Below are 20,286 nucleotides of genomic sequence, written 5' to 3' on the forward strand. Positions count from 1 at the left end.
AAATCTGACCCTAAAATATGCGCGAATAATAAAAAAAAACTATTAAAATGATAGTCGATCAAGCATCGATTGCTCTGGTCTTGTCCTGCAACATAAACGCAGACACCCTCACACGATGTCTCTCTCTCTCTCTCTCTCTCTCTCTCTCTCTCTCTCTCTCTCGCTGTCTCTCTCTATCTCTCTCTCTCTGTCTCTCTCTCTCCCGCTCTCTCCCTCTCTCTCCCTCTCTCTCCCTTGCTCGCACAGTTCTGACGCGGAGCCAGATCCAGTCAGTCTCTCCCTTACTGCGGCCGAGCTCAAGTCGGTGAGAGAGCGCGGTGTGCGTTTTTTCGGGACTTTATGTGGGATCCATGGCGCCTGGACCTCGGAGATACCGGTCCAGTGACACCCACTTTGAACATGACGACATTTCTTTTGCTATTGGATGTACACCGCGTCATATTGTGTGATTGAGACCGATTTGAGGAGTCTATTTGCGGGCCATCTGTCATCGGCGTGTTTGCCCGTCCCGACTGGATTGTCCTACACAGAAGCTCTTGAGGCCGGACTCCTCCTGACTATATGTCAGAGTAGTGTCTATTTCCAGCAGAACTTTGGCGAAGTAAAAAAGGAAGTGTAATTTTCATCTTTCAACGATTTCTTTACCGTCTCTTCCTTCCAAGAGACGGACAAAAGATTGGGCACCCCTTTATTCGGTCGATAGTTTCCTTCATCGACCGACCTTCTAACAGTCATCGCATTTTTTTGTTTTTGTTTTGCCCTAATTGGATTAATACCTCGTTGTTTGCTTGAATCTCTACATGACTGCGCGTTTGTATCCCTTGCTGTCCGGGTGGTTTGGATATCATTCACTACCGCGCTCAGCTCACTGGACACGGTAAGGGTTCATGTTATTCTATTCGTCGGTCTTGAGATTCTAAGCAAACTGCCCTACGTCGTCGTTATCTAAAATAGGTCGCCGATGTCTCCAAATTACTTTCGCTTATATTGTCGTGATATTTCTCCTTTTTCCCTAGAGGTCTCTGTTGGCTACGGACGCAGATTTTTAACACCTCGCTTTCCGGCGTGAAAAAAAAAATATGCGGATAAGTATTCGCATTAACACAGACACATAGTGTGTATTTTGTTTTCATGAGCGATTTTAAGGTGAACAAAGATCATTTGCTTTTCACTACATTATGAATTGCAAAGTGATGTAAATTCATGTTACAACTTAACATTTGCATAAAGAAAGGGGTAAACGCGCATTTGTGAAAGCCCTTTTTTCCGTTTTAACCACGTCGGTGATGGCATTTAATTGTATATACAGAATACGGTACATTCATTTTAGCAGATTGATTAATTAATTATTGTGTGATATTTTAAGCGGTCGACAAGGTTAGTCACAGTGCAAATTATAAGGATGCATCTAAAAACGCTGATCGTATTGACTGCCTATTTGTGACTCACACAACCTTTCCTAATACGCCTTAATTACTGTTCAAAATATTTGCCTTCAAGGTCATAAGCTTTATAAAATATTATATTATATTATATTATACTATATTATATTATATTATATTATATTGTTTTATATTATATTATATTATATTATATTATATTGTTTTATATTGTTTTATATTATATTATATTATATTATATTATTATATTATATTAGTATCAATTTTCTATAGCTGCTTATCCTCACTAGGTTATATTATATTACACTATAGACACTTCATATTTTTGTCACTTGGATCCCAATCCCTCACTGACAGCAGTGTGTTGTTTGTTACTTGAGTTTGAAAAAAGAAAAAGAAAAAAATCATAATCCCGTAGGGCTTTATCTCGAGTCCTAATTGCGGGTTTAGGCTGTCCTACTTTGTTCTCTATGGGCATTATTGTGATATTTCCACAGAGACATGTATGTTTTTAAACGTGTCACTGCTCTGTGACACTCACTCTACTCCAGTTGTTTTTGTTTTTTCTTTTTGTAGCAGGGTGTATACTTGCCCATAAAAGCACAGGGAAGTGTCTAAAATCCACATCTTAACATTTTAATATATTTTTTTTGACTTGTCAAAACGGTGTAAATGCTGTTGTTACTTTTGTGCTGCTAAATATCAAATTGTTGCTAAATGTCTGGAATGTATGACCGCTTGGAAATTACAATTATAATTAGAGTACAAATTTGCACAAGTGGTTTTTACCTCCTCCCTCTACCCTGACAAAAAGCCCGGCAAAATTTCTCAAATAACTAAATAAAATCATCTGTTTTGTAGTTTGTATTTCTGAAAATTAAGCAATCACTTTTCTCATTTTTTAACACTCGTGAAATATTTTTTTCCCAAAGTTAAAAAAAAAAATAGATTAGTGTTACTAAAGCATGTTGTGTTGTAGAAGTCATCTTCTATCATCACAACCTGTGTAAAGTCAATAATAAATTTAACATGTAATGTTCTCAGTCCATTATCACTTCTTATTACCTGTGTGGTTTACATGTCTCAGGCATATATAGCAAATTACCGTTATACTAGTCACTCGCTAACCTGATACTTCCAGCGCCTACTTATTAGAATATGTATATTTCTCTGCCTCCCAGCGCCTATCTTTAATCTTTTGCAGATGGGACTGTGGAATTAGTTTGCAAAAACCTCTCTTATTCCCGTTTTCAAAAACCCATTTATCTCTCGCAGAAAGCTGATAAGAAACAGGCCTGCTTGGCAAATGTGATAAGAGGGTGAAAAATCCTCCAGCTATTTGTGCAGGAAGAGTTGGGGCAGGTCACAGCTGGGAAGACATGACATACCCAGCATCATGAGACTAATACCGTGTGCCACCTGAAGTCTGGCTACCAGATAGAGCAGGAAATTGAGATTTATTTTGTGTGTGTGTGTGTGTGTGTGTGTGTGTAGGTGTGCGTGTGCAGGTGTGTGTATTGAGTGGCTTTGCAAGCCAAAAATAAACAAGAGAGGTTAAAAAAATCAGAGCTTTTGGGAGCCAGTAGGATTACAGTCATAAACGACATTAAAATAAAAATTCATTTTGTTGAAAATGCTGAGGTATTTTGCGTTAAAGATCTGCTTCGGTTGTGACATCCCAAATATATTGTAAATCCCAACTGGACCTGTTTAAAATGTGGAGCTTATCCGAATTGGCTTATACGCTGAGCCTTAAGCTGCCCTGTGAGAGAAGCTTCAAGAATTATAGAGGGGGTTTGTACTTGAGGACTCAAAAACAACACTCCTAGTATTCTGTAGGTCTTTTGGGGCCAGCATTTGGCTACTGGAACGTCATTTACATTGCTTCTCATACTTGCTTAGTTCCTTCACGTTTTGATTTTGACACCCATCTTTCACAATGCATGTCAGGTTCAACTTTGAGTTGTGGGTTCAATCAGTTTGTTCCTAAAACTAGAGCACATCATTAAATCTATATGTCCATACCGTTTTTTTTTCTTTTTTTGTATATGTTTTTTTTACACAAGCGTCTGACAAGGAAGCCATTCATTTTCTCATTCAGAAAGACTTTTATGAGCCATGAGGGACGTGAATTCTTCGGGGGACATGTCATTACGATATAACAGATGACACCATGCAAGTGATGTGATACTTCAAGGACACTCCCTGAGCTCCACCACTTTGTGGTCCACAGCGGGAGATGGAGAATTTATGGACGTCCCTATGGCACTTGGATCTACATCTTAGTCCTGACAAGGGACTTGCCATAAAACACTCCCCCTACACCCAAAAGCAGAGGAGGAAGCATTTGGCAGGCTTTCGTTTAATGCACGCTGCAGAGACGTCTCTGTTTTTAACATTTAAGGTTATAAATAACGCAAAGAGATGCTCAAGGCAAGCAGCTGTAAAGGGAAATGGAGGTGTTGGCAGAACAAAATACTTTTTTTCTCCTCCTCACTTTTTATTTTGCATGACAGTTCCTGCGAACCTACCTGACCGTGTGCAAAGGACAGCAGGGTTTTTTATGCTGGGCCAAATGAATGTGACCCACGGTATTTTTCTGCGGTGTTTGGTAGCTCCCAAACTACCAAACAATGGTTCTTACTGTGACAACAAGCCCATCTTCTCTGCCCATGCGTTGTCATTTCCTAAACATGCACATCTGCTCCCTTAGAATCCCGAGGCTCTTGTTTTTTTCCTAATTTTATCTCCGCTCAAAATGTCAACCATCCAAGGTCTTTTGAATACCTCCAGGTGCAACTGATGTCATAGGTTAGCCGCTCAGTCAGTCAGTGGGTAATGCGTGCTTCATGCTGAGTGTGATGAGCGCTCTGCATTGGCTGCTTTGAGGCACAGAGGAAGTGGAGCAAGCCGCACCGCCAGGCAACTTTACAATCATTTTCCTGTGCTGCCGTTCTTGTTGTTTTCAGTGCTCCCTAACAAAGAAATCCCCCTTCACTTCAAACAGCTGATAAATCTTCTATTTGCTTTAAACCGGCTCTTTTTTTTTTAATCCTACCAGCTCTTCTGCTATTGACCATAAACACCAGTGTCCTTCGCGATATGCAGTGGGCCCCCGGTTTACGAGATGAATCCTTTCCGCGGGTGGGATCTTAACACGAATTCGCCGTATGGCGGGCTATCCAAACCTATGTTAATTTGCTATTGCGTGTAAAACCCCAGGTAAAAACATCAAAATTCAACATACTTATTAAAAATTGGTATCAAAATATTATAGTAAGTGTTACGTATTTATATATTATACATGTATACAATTAAGTAACATCATAGATAAAAAAAAATATAGAAAGGATTTATTTACCTTTGCTTGAGTGACGATCTTTTTATGGCCATATTCCCGAGTGAGGGTAGCCTAGGCTAGGATAGTTTAGCGTTCTTCGTAATTCTTGATTATCTCCAGCTTTGTTTCCGTAAAAATCATCTTCTTACTTCTCACTTTAACATCACTAGCAATCTTAGGACCCATGGCTAACCCCTTTAAGCTTGAATTAAGCAATAAAATGCACAACAAATACATTATTTTAAGCACTCAGATGGAATCCAGTCTTTAGCATGCGGCCATTTTGACTGTGACGCCTACCAATAGCAGACCAGCATTGTAGTGACATAAGCAGTGACGCGGATATAGACGTGTGAGTGAGGACACATCCAACATGGCGGTCACGCGCACACACACTGACCGCTATGTTTGATGTGTCGTAAGGCGAAAGAAATGACGTTAAGAGGGGAGGGGACAAAAATCATCGCGGTCCACGTCGTAAGGTGAAAAAAACGTAAGGCAGGGACGTCGTAAACCGGTGGTCCACTCTGACACATGGAGACACTCAAGTGAATTTGGCCCTTTGAAGCCGCTTGCAGAGGTCAAGTTGCAAACCTGCCAGCTGTCCAGCTCCACACCTTTGTCTTGTTGCTGTCTCTCCTTCCAATTTCCAAACAGTGCTTCCCCAGGAGCAGCCTATGTCTTTTGTTACCTTTATGAGGCGTAATTAAATGTGCACGGCATGGCACAGTGTTTGAGCAGGAACCCCAGACGTGCCATTAGCCAGATGTGGCTGCTCAGACCTTAATGATAGAGGAACAGAGGCGGAGGAGACAAGCCCAGGAGCCCTTCATCACGCCATCCCGAGGTGTCGTGTGGGCCTAATTGCCCCATCGTTTTGTGCGCCATACAAGCCCCAGTGACACCTAGCTTTATGCATTCATTATATAATCTCCCAAAGCTGCTACTTCAGGCTGCGTTGTTCATGTATAATCGGAGGTGGGTGGTGCACAGCAGCGAGGCTTTTTAGCCATCAAGTATGATTCATGAGGGGAGTTCTTAACATCTTTGTTTTCAGCATTGCATGCAAGAAGTGGGGTGATGTACTGTGTAATGGAGTGCATTAACAGTTTACAGTGTCTCACTGGAGAGGGTTCACTGCTGTTATGTTGTACTGTTAGAGGGATAAAAGGCACTCTTGTTTGGAGCTGCTGCAAATCATTAAGCAAAGTTACACATCATGGTTTATTTTCAATGTAAGTTGAATAGGCTTTGGACATAATTCTATCCAGCAGTAGTGGAAAACCGATGTACTACACGCCAGAGAGCTGAGAAGCCACTTTTCCAGGAAGCGACCTGCCTTGTCCGTCACTGCCTGGAGGCTTTGGAAGTCCTAAAGGATCACGCTGACAAACGCCGACTGATTGTCTCGCGTTCCGAATTTCTTTCCAGCCTTGCCTGGGATCTTGCTATTGAAATGTCTCATATTTCCTTCTAAGCTCTTTCACTTGCGGCACATTAAAGCCCTCCATCCTACCCTACCTCCTTCATCGTCTTTTAATCCGGCTCTCGTGTTATTTTCCCCCTTAGTAAGCAGATTTGAGTCAGGGGCTTTAATTAGATGCATCTTTTCCAGGATGCGAACGTGTGTGATGGTCCGTGCGCTGCCTGGGGAGCGCTAGGTGGAAATGGGCCTACATACCAAACATACGGCACTCTCGCTGGAAAGCAGTCCCCTTCGTTAGTGAGGAACTCAAGAGCTGCTGCTCACATTTGGGTAATTAACACCGCCACAGATTGCCGAACAGCTGTGCAATTTAGCACTGTGGCAACAGCGGCGAGCCAAAAGAGACTCTGCAAGTGGTGCACGACGATGAAGTTGATTCATCGAGAACCTCGCTCAGGCCTTATTCAGCTTCTCTCCAGTGGCCAAACATAGCCTCAATTGCTTGGCAAACTAGGATAACAAATGGATAGCGTTTTGGTTATATCTGACAAATAAAGGCATGCAGTGTGTGCGATAAGGCTGGTGAAAATTATATAATGTGCTTTTTCAAAACCTTCCAGCTATATTGTAACATTGTGGCCACTCTTAAATGCCAAAGCACTATGAACTACCGGCATATAAACCGTACGTAGGTCAAACCACATATAAATTACAGTCATTTTAGAGGTCTTGACCAAGTCATATGAAGCCACCGCTTTTTTGACAAGTAAATTATGTAGGTTTCTTTGTTTTTATCTGGGCAGCTTTTGATTTTGCCATTTTGTCCTGCTTGTTTATTTTGCTTAGTTTTTATCTGTGTTGGCTCTACAGCAATTATGCTCATGTGCGTCCATGCCACGTTAAAGGTTTGGGTGGTAGTAAGGGAAAAGAAGTTTATGGAGTAGTATCACTTGCTTTTCCTGGAAGATTGAACTTGGTGTGCTTGTCTTTCTGACTTACCAAGAGTAAGTGACAGTGAAATGCCCAGAGGTGTCAGCATGTTATGTCTTGCTCCAGGAATCAAGAGTCTAGGGAACTTGTTAAATTTCTGCTAATCTTGGAGGTGCTGACTTGGACTTTTTTTTTTTTTTTTTTTCCCCCAAATCACATTCTGGAGCTTGGTTGCCATCATAAACAGTGATTCATTGACTATACAGGGAAATTAAGAATGTGATGGTAACAACGTGAGTAATTTCTGCAGTATTGTGAAGCAAAGTCAACTAGATGGGTGGGTAGCCAAGGTACAGTACAGTGTTCAATGTGGTTCTGAGAATTGGACAAAGGCTCCACGGGGCTGTCCTTTGCTGTAGGATAAGAAGTAAAATAAGGAGCCATGTGGGTGGGAGTTAGATGTTTCTGCAGGTACAAGGAATATAATCGGGCTTCTCTCACTCTCGATATCAGCACAAGTCAGATTCATCATTCTTTTACCGGCCATGTTGCACAAACATAGTTCACGAGATGCATCAGTTTAAGCCTCTCATGAGCCTATACAAGAGTTGTCATTTATGCTGACAAAGGCAGTTCCATGGAATGAGTCCTCTGTTTCTTCCCTTGGCTTCCCTTCCCTCTTGAAAAGGCTTCTCCTCTCAATGTGGCTCGTAATTCAGTAAAACCTCTACCAGATTGCAGCTAGAGCTTTGCAAAGTAGAACAGTCACTGCTGTTTATACCAGGCTACCTGCTTGTGGCAAGGTAAGAGTGCGTCTCATGGAGAAATTGTTCAGACATGACATTATTTAAAATGACTAATTAAATCACGTATTACTCGTTTTGGTACATTACATGATGGTATCATTTATAGGGTCTTGTTATCAAGATAAAAACACAGATGAAGGACAGTTAGAAGGACAAATAAGTATTATGACTTGCCCTCTAGTGGACACCCACTTTTGCATGTACCAAATTTATTTGTCTTTTAATGGTTCTGGAGCTTTCAGTAGTTGATGGTGGTGTCTGTTTAAGCCTTCGTAATTGTATATCTGAAGGGATTAATTTGTTTTATGTACCATATGAGACTACCTGGATTGTAGTACAATTATTTGCCTTCTAGCACTGGCATCCTACCAGGCTCCTGTCATCACGGCTGACAACATTGATAGCGCTCCGACTATGCAAAGAGACATTTTAGGGCTGGAATAAACCATACTACGTTAAATGCAAGTGGGTGGCTTAGCGTGGTATGCCTCACAGCAGGAGCCAATCACATTGTCCACTTACTGGTTTGTTGGCTTTACTACCACCAAAGGTTTGCTACTGCACCAAACTATCGTAAGTAATGTGGCTAACATGTTATCAAAAGCTACTTTCACAGAGCGGTCTATGTGATATCACTCAAGGTAGGACTTATCAAGCTAAAGCGTGGGTCAAAAAGGTGAACCAATCAACCCCCCCCCCCCCCCCCCCCCCCCTCCTCGTCCAAACAAACAAAGTCAACCACCGTCTGGGAAGTTTTCGGCTTTCGAAAAAGCAGATGAAGTTGCAAGGTCATTTCAAATCAAGCATTTTAAAAATGATTGTGCATTTATACGAGCTAGTAGTGTGCGGGCGAGTGAGAGAGAGAGGCAGCAAGGCTGATAGTTTCTTAGTGTGTGCGTGTGCGGTGAAAAGACTAGTCAACATAAAATGACCGAATCCTCATTGTACTACCAGTGGTTGATATTGATTTGCAGTAAAAATCAAATCAAACATTTAAAAAATGATTGTCCATTTATACTAATTGTATACTAAGTGCCCATATTTCCATTAAAATTGGATGTTTTGCTTACTGAAAGTTTGTTTTGATTTTATTTGTATATTTGATTTAACTTATGAAACCTTTGTTATTGCAACAAATGATGTATTATATATCTTGTTTAAAAATAAAACTGTTTTTATAATGTAGAAAAATGGCTATTGAACAAAAAAGACTCCAACATTACGTATTTTAGAGGTGTAATTTCAATACCGCCGTTCCGTGATACTCAAGGCTATCATACCGTCAAATGTTGATGACGTCCCATGCCTACTGTGTAGAGAGAAAGTTCAATCTGCTGAAAGATTAGTCCATGTGGTCCCATATGGTCACTATTGTCTTGTCGTGGACCTGTAAATTAATGTAGAATTCCTTCATTCTTCCGAATGCTTCGATAACAATGTTTGCTATAAAATGCAAAGACACTTCTCTATTGTTCTGAGTGAGTCACATGCTCTACAGAGGCCCTGGAGCCTAAACCAACTACTAATCCAAGGATTCCCTTAAATATGAGAAAAGACTACTTGCGCAAACAAGCTGCTGCCTCAACTTCAAATGTTTGCACAACTCCTATTCAAATATAGACAGGAACTACCTATGCTATGCTGACTATTTCTCAATATGCCGACATTAAAATGAAGCTAGAGCCTGGCTTCCTATAGACTCATTAGGGAAAAACAAACGTGATTGTTCCCATATAGAATTTAACTAAACCATTTACGTTCCTGGCTTAAATACAATAAGCTCGAGCAGACGAAATTTTGCAAACACAGGCTGCACATGGCTTATGATTGTCTTTTTTGAAGAGGTTTTATTAAATGAAAACTGGTTTGTTAGGGTGATCTCTGGCAGTTACCAGTTCTATTCTACTACTTCTGTTAAAAACCCATACAATGCATTCATTATGTAGTATGCACACTTTGCTGACTTTGCTAGAATCCACAAACCAAAACGAAAATGACTGTCCTCCTCCTTTTGCTCACTTAGCGTGCTCGTACGCAGATACTCCAAAGAATAACAAAGCTTTTAACAAGTGTTAAGATATTCATTCTTACCAACACGAACAAGCCTTGGAAAAGTGTATTAGTGCTCAAGGGAACATTCTTTGCTTGTTTTTTTCCCCCATTTACATAATGTAATGAGTTGTATGTAAGACAAAGTTGCATTCACTTGCTTCATTATATATTAATCTAAATATAATTAGCAATTGATGCTCTGCGTACTTTTGGCAAGGCCAACAACTTTGTTGTCTCTGAAGTGATTGCTTATAAATGTGCAAATGTGTCCTCCGCCGTCTTTTCTCTCCTGTTTAGAACTGTCTCTACAGGTGCCACATGGTTGTGATGACACATCCGGTGGGAGGACAGTATTTATTGTATAAAATGAAGGAACCGCTGAGTATTGGTACAACAGCAAACCTTTATCAACAGGACAAGTGGGTGCCATCTTTGTGGGGGAAAAAAATATTACTGCAGTAGTTTAATATATATATATATATATATATATATATATATATATATATATATATATATATATGATATATATATATATTTAATATATATATATATATATATATATATATATATATATATATATATATATATATATATATATATATATATATATATATATATATATATATATAATAGTAATATATATAGTACCTTGTATAAAAAATCACAACGAGCAATTGCTTGCTTTTGTACATTTCCTATTCTGTTAAATCAAGGCTTTAGGCAAGTGTCTGTGTTTTAAACATGCCATTAATTTTGACACATTAATACCGGTTTACTGAAATTTACTCTAGTTTATTGACCAGATTTTTAGTAGGCAATACAACACAAAGGTTGTCGCCCAAAATGAAGATTTTCTCCACACAAAAGGCTCAGTTTCTCAAGAATGCTTCATCTAATAATTAAAGTTCTTTTTGAGTTGTACTCTGGTTGAACCTTTCCAAACAGTTTGCATTTTGACAAATTTTCGTTTTAAAACAATCATGTCCTATTGCTAATACTAGTGTCACTTAACAACCTGGTTCTGTAAAAGTAGGTCCCCTCTTGACAATAGTTGGTGATTATCAAAAAAATGTGACTGTCTTTTTGTATCATGACCTAAGTGCAAAAAGAGGTAAGCATGTTTTTGCACCTGCACACTTGAAATATTTCACGTTCATATGATGGAACGAATGATTTTAATTGAAAACCATAAATACTGGATAATATTTGCTTATCAAAATTTGTTACTTGCACAGCAAATGTGGGACGTTATGTGATTCTGTTCTCATTTGAACGTACTTTCATTTTTTGATGACACACCGATTGGAATTTGATGTCAAATTAAACGGTAACATTAAAAGTCAAAATTTTGGAACTTTCAACCATGTTCTACTATTGATTCATCACCGGAAACACAACCAGGGAGTTATTTTCCTTCATTGATGCATTTTTAAGCATTCCTTGCTTATTCTGAGCTCTTGCATCGGCCCTGCCCGTGCAAATGAAAACGACATGAAGTTAGTTTATGACGACAGGAGCAATTCGCAACCCCTTTACACCTTCCTGGCTGTGCAAGAGAAAATACACACCGACCTTATCCACGTCTTTTAGATTCGTTTTGGTTGCTGGGGAGAAGAGATGTTGCACAGAGTCGGCCAAGTAAATTGTGATTTCATGAATTAGCTACAAGGTTTTACTGTAGAAGTGATGCAGTGGGCAAAATGTGTGTTTGTTAGTCATAAATAATTCCCCCGCGCGCGGAACTATTGTTATGAATACTGGGTTTCCACAGGACTGATTTGATAGGAGGAACGTGTTAATGAGAGTGGCGTATTGACGGGGTTTTGCATTTTAATGTCAGTAAAATGGCTGTTTTTGGCCCTGTATTCATGCTATTGTAATAGACTCCATTAGCCGCCAGCCTCATGAGGATGAGCGGTCTAAACGATGGATGGATGCCAATTGCGTGGCCCGCCGCCATTGAGCCATGAAGGGGGCAAGGCAGCCACATGAGGTCCTTCAAACGAGGCGCTTTACTTCCTGGTTAGAAATAGTTGAACCATAAAACTCATTGATTCAAATTTGTGCCAAATGTAACTTATATGCAAATATTGCACTGTGGATAGAATAAAAGACCATGTCATGGGCCCTTTAAAGACCTCATCAGTCACACCTGTCTTATATGCTGTATATTAATTTCGGTTTTGGGTAACTTAAAAAAAAAAACCTACATGCTCCACTTAGATAAATAAAAACGTGTCCATGGCAACGCTAAAATCTGAGATGCTAAGTGATAACCATGTCCTGCTTATTTCATCACTTGCTTCAAACTGTAAAGGAATTCCATTCAATTTAAAAGAGGTGCTGAAAATTAACACCCAACAACTGCCGGTCCACCCTTGGAAAGGCAACTGAGCAGCGAAGGTATTTGTAGAGGTGACTGGCTCTGCAATGGAAGTCCTGTTCATCCCTGCAGGGAGCAGCTTGGGTTACACTCACCAGAAACCCGAGGCCTGATGTCTGCATCAAAAGTAAATTCCACTTAACATGCCACATCCCTTTCAAACATGACCCGAGGCTTTAGAGGTCTGAGACTCCTTTATATAGTACATACCCTGTTTGTTTGTGCTGGTAGGGTGCATAATGTGCGGGGCGGGGGACGGACGGTGTTAAATGAAGAGGACATTTGGCTTTGGATGCCAGTCTTATCCTGCCCCATTTCCAGTTTTCCACTCCCCCGCTTGCACTCCATGCCCTCCCTTCATTCCTCCACAGGACAAGTGACTGTATTGATCCTCATGCCTGGCGGACGTTCATGCTTGCGACTGACATACGAGCAGGAGAATTTCCAAATCCCCTTAGATTCATTCCAGCTGCTCGTGTGGTTAAAGAGAGATGATGGTTCTAAACCGGCATTAACAGTTTCACGCTGCAGCGGTAAACTGGAACCTCTCTCGTGAGCCAAGTTCAAAGATCACATATCATGTGTGTGTCCACAGTGTTAGGATAAGGTGTTTCCAGGACATTAAACCAGTGATGTCCTGGCTGGTATAATTTTCGATGCAAAAAAACAAACCTATGCGAGTGATCTTGGCGAGTGTGATCTGTTCGTTTTTTTTGTGCTACTAGACATGCGAGACATTGCGCTGACTGGTTTTTGCTACGATACCCTAGTTTGACAAACGTTGTGAGGAAGTCAGCTAATCCCTCAAAATAAACTATACTTATGGTACAGGTAACATATGACACCAATGGCATTGGTATGCTTTTATTTGGAAGAATAGAAGCATTGTCAGGAAAACACTCAACCAACTTGATAATCTTTAGCTCCCAGATTGAGCAGGCTCCATTGTGATGGTGCTGTTCTGAACTCAATCGCTTTCAAATGGTGTTGTTTGCAAATGAAGTTTAAACTGTCAAACAATCAAGCGACAACTGACATTTTTTTTTTCAATTGACGCTCTATTTTTTTTTTTTTAGTTGAGTTGTTTTTTTGTTTTTTATAAAGTGCATGCCACCCAGGCGACCACAGTACTAGCTACGCCCGGCAGTCATACGGGCGATGCATTGAGCCACCCTGTTCTATAGTATTTGTTTTATTGAGGAGGTGAGTCATATTGCTTAATTGCTGGCATGGTACAGGAAGGACCTGCCTCTTCCTGACTATTTCCCTCTCGTTAAAGGTGTCCATGCCTGGCCGAGAAAACACTATTTACAGTGCTTGACACATGTCCAGGCAACAGTAGCTTTTCCTTTCTGTTTGTGCTGTCTTGTACCGTAGGCAATTTGGCTGTGTGTGGGTTGAGGTAAGGGAAAGGGTCGCCACTTTTTTTTTATCCCTGCATTATTTAACATCCCGCTGAGTTTGTTTTCTTTGCCCTCATGGCAAATTCATCCAAGTCAAAAGCACTGTGTGATCTTAAAATAAAAAAGAAGAGGAAAATGAAAATGTAACTTACATCGCCCAAGGTGGTCCATGACTCACCTAGACATTGTTCACATGGAGTGGGAGAAAAAGAGTTTAGTGTTCCTATTGAGCACTGCTTAAAGACACATTTCTCTTAACAAGCTGCAGTGAGAGGAGGTTTGCCTACCAAGCTTGCCTGTAGCTCTCCGCAGGGTGATTATGTCACAGTGGGTGAGTCAGAATGATGTGTATCTCTGTTAAAAGGCAGCTCGACTGTGGCTATGGCTCCAACTAGAAATATTATTTCCTACACAATCCTCTGCAGAGCAACAACACTGCTCCACTGTGAGCGCACTGAAGAAAGCTGGTTTTGAAATCATTTGCTCCGTCTTGTTATCCTGCTTCGCAGACAATAACCATCCAAAATGGCTTGTGTACCGACTGTTACCCACATTGTCAGTGAGGACAAAAGGCTTTGCAACAATTTGAGATGTGGATATTGGAAGAGTGTGACCTGTGCAACCTAAGGTGCTAGCAGCTTCCCCAAAGAGGGCCACAGGGTTGGTTGTGTAGCTGTTTACCAGCCAATAAGGACCAGTGATGCGCTATCTGCCATCTCAGCTGCTGTGAAGTCTAGACTGGAAAGCTAACTCTGCTCTTTATTTTCTTTTTAATCTTTTTTATTGTTTGCCAAAGAATATGCAAGGCAGCTTCTTGATTCCACTGGGAGATTACTTGTGGTTCTTATCACGACTGGCACATTTTTTACAATGTCAAAATGGAAACACAGATGTACCACAGACATCATTGGTATGCCAAGAAGCACAAGTCTATAAAAATGTGTAAGGTGTGGTCTTTGATACCCTTCATCTGTAGTCATGTTTATTTTTGCCATTTCCACAATGGACTTCCAGGGCTCCACTTAAATATTTGCACTTGTAGCACTGATGCTTCAAGGGTTTTTGTTTTGTTTTGCCTTTTTTTTTTTTGTAGAGCAATTCCATATTTGCTGATTAGTGAGCATACCATTGTTTCATAGGATTAAATAATTGGCTGTGTAGAGCATGTCCATATTTGCTGATTAGTGGGCATACCATTGTTTTATAGGATTAAATAATTGGCTGTGACTCAAGACGAATTTGCAAATTATTTTACGAGATAAAGAGGTTGCAATGGCTGACCACTGGTAGTTTATTTTATATAATTTTAAAAGAAGACTTTTAAAAACAGATGATTTTGTGTGAACATTTTTTATTCAACTGATGAGGCAGTTTTGGGAAATGTACTTTTCTAAGTAGCTTTCATGGTTTTTTTTAGTTACAAATATGTTGGTAATTACTAGTGATTTGTTAATGTGATGTTTTCTTTTATTGTGGCCTAATCATTTGTAAATACTCAATTCGGCTTGTGAAATGCTGGAAGTGTGTTCATGGATCAGCGAAAACGCACATTTCATTTTTAGACGAGATACTCACGCACACAATCCAATCATTCTGCTTAGAGGCAGCGTTTCTGCAACCTTTCTATGAAACAAGTCACCTCACATTTTTTTGTTGAATAATTGGAAATTCTGAATCAGAAAGTGAACCTTTAGCTGGTCTTCTATGATGTCTTTATTTAACACTTTACTGTAAGTCAGTAAACAAAATTAGGCCATAATTTATTTTCCTCAAGCTTGCGCTGAAGCCAAAGGTCTTTCTTTTGCTTCTTCTTCTACAGATGCCGCTGCAGCAGCAGCTGAAGAATGGGTTGCGGAAGAAAAATGTTTTCCAGTTCAAGGCTCCGGACGCATCCTGTTAGAAATCAATTAGCAGCTTCTACTCGAGCGTTTTCCATCTATAATGCAATCATTTTTGGGGGGCATTCTGAATCACGAAAGACACGTTGGATGCTTATATTGGTCGCGGTCTCAAGTCCTGACTTCATAGTTTGCTGAAGCTACCTGGTTACAGATAAAAGGGACACTTACCCGGTAATATTGTAGCACTTTAAAACGTGTTTACATTTCTCTGATGGATTGAGATTTTATTTATATCTTTGTTGTATAGAGAATTCTCTACTTTAAATAGCGACAATAATAATAAGTGTTGAACACAGGCCTACCATTACCTCCTAAGATTCAGAGGCTGGCTTTGAATTCCAACTTAAGCAATCCCACTGATTTACTCTCCTGCTGACAACACATTTCCCATTAACTTAAGTTGATGATAAAATGCGCTTATGCCTCTGCACTTTCATCTGGTGCTGGATTAGTTGCATTCAATGGATCAGTATAGTATAGATGAGTTGTCTGCTTTTATTGCTGCATTTCGTCTGTGCTTCATTGCATTATCCCACTAATGAGAGCCCTTTACAGCTATTTTGTCTCTGCTGGTATTAATGTGATCAGGTTCACTTAACAGGACAGTGAGAGCATGCTGCCCTCAAAGTCTTACAAATATTATTTTATTACTGTGAACAGGGTTCAGGTTGGGTGACCTGCTTCTGCTCAACTAATTGATGCGCTCGGTCGCAAGTGTTATAGGAATGTTATAACGACAATACAAATGCAACAGATGAATAAAAGAGTTCTTCCATTGTTAGTATAGTGTTGTTAATTGTTGTTCTGCTTGATTTTTGTCTGCCATGCACAGGTATCATAAGTAGGTAGTAAAAAATACTCGCCGGGGTAACATTTGCACAGATGTATTATTAAGACTGACACTATCGAAGTGGACGAAAACCTTTTCAGGAATATATTTGTCTCTCCTAATTTCACTCTTCAGTACACCCTACAATAGAAATCATGTATTTGTCCGACTGACATTTCTTTTTACATTTTAAAAAAATAATTTCACAATCTCCAAACAATATTGTCTCCTTGCCTGTGGCTGCAAACACTATTTAGATGGCGTGTCTTGTCCTTTTTACTTAGCACACTTGTTTCGCGCAATAGACCTTTTCCTTCATTTCTTATCTGGTTAATGTTGGCTGTGAGCCTATTGCAGTGCTGATTTTGTAACCCTCTGTCCAGCACATTAAAACAAAACAGGCCTCTGTGCTCCCCTGATAAACTGCTAATTTGTATACAAAACTGACAGCCAGTCTTGTGAAGTGCTCACAACTGCCGCACAGCTTGAGAGTGATGAGGGCAAAAGGGCGCTGTGTAGTATTTGCCTCCCCAAAAAACTAAAAAAAAAAAAAAAAAAAAAAAAAAAAAAAAATATATATATATATATATATATATATATATATATATATATATATATATATATATATATATATATATATATATATATATATACACACTGTAAATCCTTCCCTTGCCGCATCGCCACCAGCTCCATTCAGACGATTCATTTGACTCTGTTGCTAGGCTGGGAGCGAAGACAATTTGTCTGCTCTGGCCCTCTGCTGTTTGTACACACTATGGTTATAAAAAACGCCACCCTTAGCTAAGTATAAAGAGGTTTGTGTGTGCAGAAGGAAACCAATCTATTTTCCGTGATCACTATGGAATTCATTATCATCTTAATGATGCTCCACTTGAGGCAAATATTCGTAGGCTGACAGTTGCGTGGGAGATTTCTTGTCTTTTTGCTCTTTATGTTGTACATTCTATCCTACTTCTGGGGTTTTGACGTCTCGCCGGCCCAACCTGCTCTGACACATAATCAACCATTATAGAATTGTCAGTGCTGCGTTGAAAGTGGATGTAGGGTTGCCCCCTGCTGCTCTCTTCCCTGAGTATGCAAAGAAATGGTGCAATTTATAATAAACAACCGCTTGAGAGGTCATTCAGTTTTCTGGAACAGTGGAGAGGACAAATGCAAGGCAGATAATTAATTTGGTGTCTTTCGTTGCTTCCCGGGAGCTGTAGGCTTACTTTGCATGGCTAATGGTGCGTTTATTGCCAAAGAAGCATTAGTGGTCGTCCGGGGTTAAAGGGTGACCGTAGTTGAGGACTGTGAGTGGGTTCTGCTAAAAGTGTTTATAGAAGCAGTGATCTGCACCCACAAGAACACAGAAAATAAGGCCTCTGCTCATTTTAGTCTGATACGTGCTTTTAGGTTATCAGCGGTTAGACGAGTGATGAAGAAATATAAGTTATATACGTATATAGTGGTGGGATGGGTATGTCGACCCGGGGACTTCAGTAAGGTCACATTAAGGACACTTTCTCTCTTAATTGTAGCTCCTGCGTACTAAAGTTCGAGCACTAAGCTAGTCATTCCTATCCGCATGTATGTTTGCTTTCTGCCTATTTAGACTTTGTTGGTACTTTCATGTTCCCAAGTATATGGCAGTTGAAAACTTTTCTTAGAAAAGTTATAGTTGAATGAGGTGATAAACAATTACGGTGACACGTGGAACATGGTGACAGGTGGTGACTATTACAAAGACAGATTAAAATGACGACTGAAATGTACTGTTCCAACGGGCTTAGTTCATCTTTCTTCAATTTTCATTCGGCGGGTCGTTGGCAAAAGGTCGGTCCATTTACTGACGGATTGCCCTTCTTTGCCAAGAAATGTGAACAAAACTGTGAATTTATTCACTTAAATATAAGCATTAGCACATTTCAAAGCCTTCCAACAGGTTTCTTTGTTTTCACATGGCAGCCGCGGCTATAACTTTCCAGTCTGCATGCAAAGCTTATGTCTTTAATAAAGAAGCATGGCAAAAGGTGTACATGCTTGGTTTTATTTAGTCTGCCTTTACCTAAACTCTGGCTGCAGGATGTCTTGATTTTCTCAAGTTTTGCAGCGCATGCAAGCCAAATTGAAATCCTCACTATCATGCAATATCAAGCAAGATAGGGCTTGGTGGGTGGAGAGACATTAGCCTCTCAGCAGTCTTTAGGAAATGGGGTTAATTGAATCTGGGTAATTGCTGACCTTCCTGTCTTGGAGAAATCACAGGCTTAACTGATCAATGCCTTTCATAAATTCACGCCTTGAAGGTCATTCAAGTGATTATACCGTCCTCCCTAAACGTCTGCATTTCCTCGCTCAGTCAACTCTCTGTGCAATAATTCTGCATTGAAGTGGTTTAATTCTTCCAAAAAGCAATTAGGCATGTGTCAGACTGTCTAAATTGATTAGCTTGCAACGTTGTTCAATACAAGTTGTCCTATAGTCTCTTTTTCACTTGTTTCTTGTCAGCGGATACACATACGGCTACTTAAACTTAACCTCTGCAACTCTGCTATTATGAAGACATTTATGTCGACAATAAGTTTGAGATATTCTGGGAAGTTGAGTGATTTTTTATTTTTGTAACAAGCATTATAATGCATTATAATGTGGCAATCCCTAAATCTTGGATTTACTGTTTAGTTCATGTGTCGCTTTGACGAGTTAGCACTCTGATGCCGGGGTTTCTGGCCCAGTTCTTTTGCTGCCGCCCCCCCCCCCCCCCCCCCCTCCCTTTTTTTTTTCCTTTCACGCCTGCTGAGGAAACAGGAGGCTTTCACAGCTGCTGAGTGCTGGGCCCCGGCTGGGCCCTATGACCTCCTTCTTGCTTTTTTGCTCCTCTCCCTCAGCTTCATCCCTTTTTTCCCCCCCTCTCCAGCAGTCTCTTTCCTCAGGGAGCTCTTGTGTGGCTCAGAGGAAGCTGAATCATAAAGCACGGCTAATGAATAGAATGGGGAAGGAAAGCTGAAGCCTGCTGACGGCCCTCTAGAGAGGAGGTCAGACCCCTGAAGCCCTAGGCTTAAATAGCAGACGGCCCACAAAAAGGTCAGGCTTCCCGCAGCCAACTCCAAAGACTTTTAACTCCCAGGCAATGTGGCCTATACTCATTACTGTTTTTATATGGTTCAATTACCAAGTTTCCTCACAAAAAATAAAGATGTAAAACATGGGCCATTTATTGTTGGTCTACATTTTTAAAATATGTGTCATCTACTCCAAAACCCTGAGTATTTAGTGGCAACAAAGACCCAGAAGAATTTGTTATACATTAACTATGTTCGCCACAACCGCAAGACGCTCCAATTATCACCTTCGTTGAAAGAGTCAGCTTGACATGCACGTACAAGAAAGTTTCCAAAAACAGCGGCGGGCTAAATGAAGACTGCTTTGACATGCCTTTTTAAGAACACTTTTGTAAACCAACCTTGTCATTATGAATTATACATCTGACTCATACAGTCTTGGCAGGTTCAAAGCAAAGTAATAAAGTCAAAGTGGTGGTTGATGATGTTGTTTAGAATCCATTTAGAATTAAAAACAAGTAACTGCAACCTCATGCACAGTTAACTTATTTGTCATGTCTAGAGTGCTCTCAAGATAGTTGCTGAAGTCAAAACACTTGTTTTAACAGTTGTTGTCAATCCTGGCATTCTCTCCTTCTCGGTCTGTCTTTATAACCACACACTTAGGCTGTCTCTTTGCCATCTCACTTATCCGTTTGACAAGCTTCATTCCAATCTGAGACGATATTTTCCTGCCAGCGTCGTCCTG

General features: G+C 40.3%; 1 protein-coding gene across 5 annotated transcripts in view; it reads left to right on the forward strand.

Moving 5' to 3' along the window:
- The first annotated feature begins 703 nt into the window (after positions 1 to 703).
- Positions 704 to 20,286, forward strand: part of LOC148430084 (autism susceptibility gene 2 protein-like) — a 60,939-nt gene continuing 41,356 nt past the window's right edge. For all 5 annotated transcript variants that reach the window (XM_088408016.1, XM_088407992.1, XM_088408001.1 and 2 more), the window contains exon 1: positions 704 to 877. The gene's annotated coding sequence lies outside the window, so the exon portion shown is untranslated. The remainder of the gene's footprint in view (positions 878 to 20,286) is intronic.

The sequence above is a fragment of the Hippichthys cyanospilos genome, chromosome 1, assembly GCF_059441005.1.
Source record: "Hippichthys cyanospilos isolate Australia breed blue-spotted pipefish chromosome 1, RoL_Hcya_1.0, whole genome shotgun sequence".
Classification (NCBI taxonomy): Eukaryota; Metazoa; Chordata; class Actinopteri; order Syngnathiformes; family Syngnathidae; genus Hippichthys; species Hippichthys cyanospilos.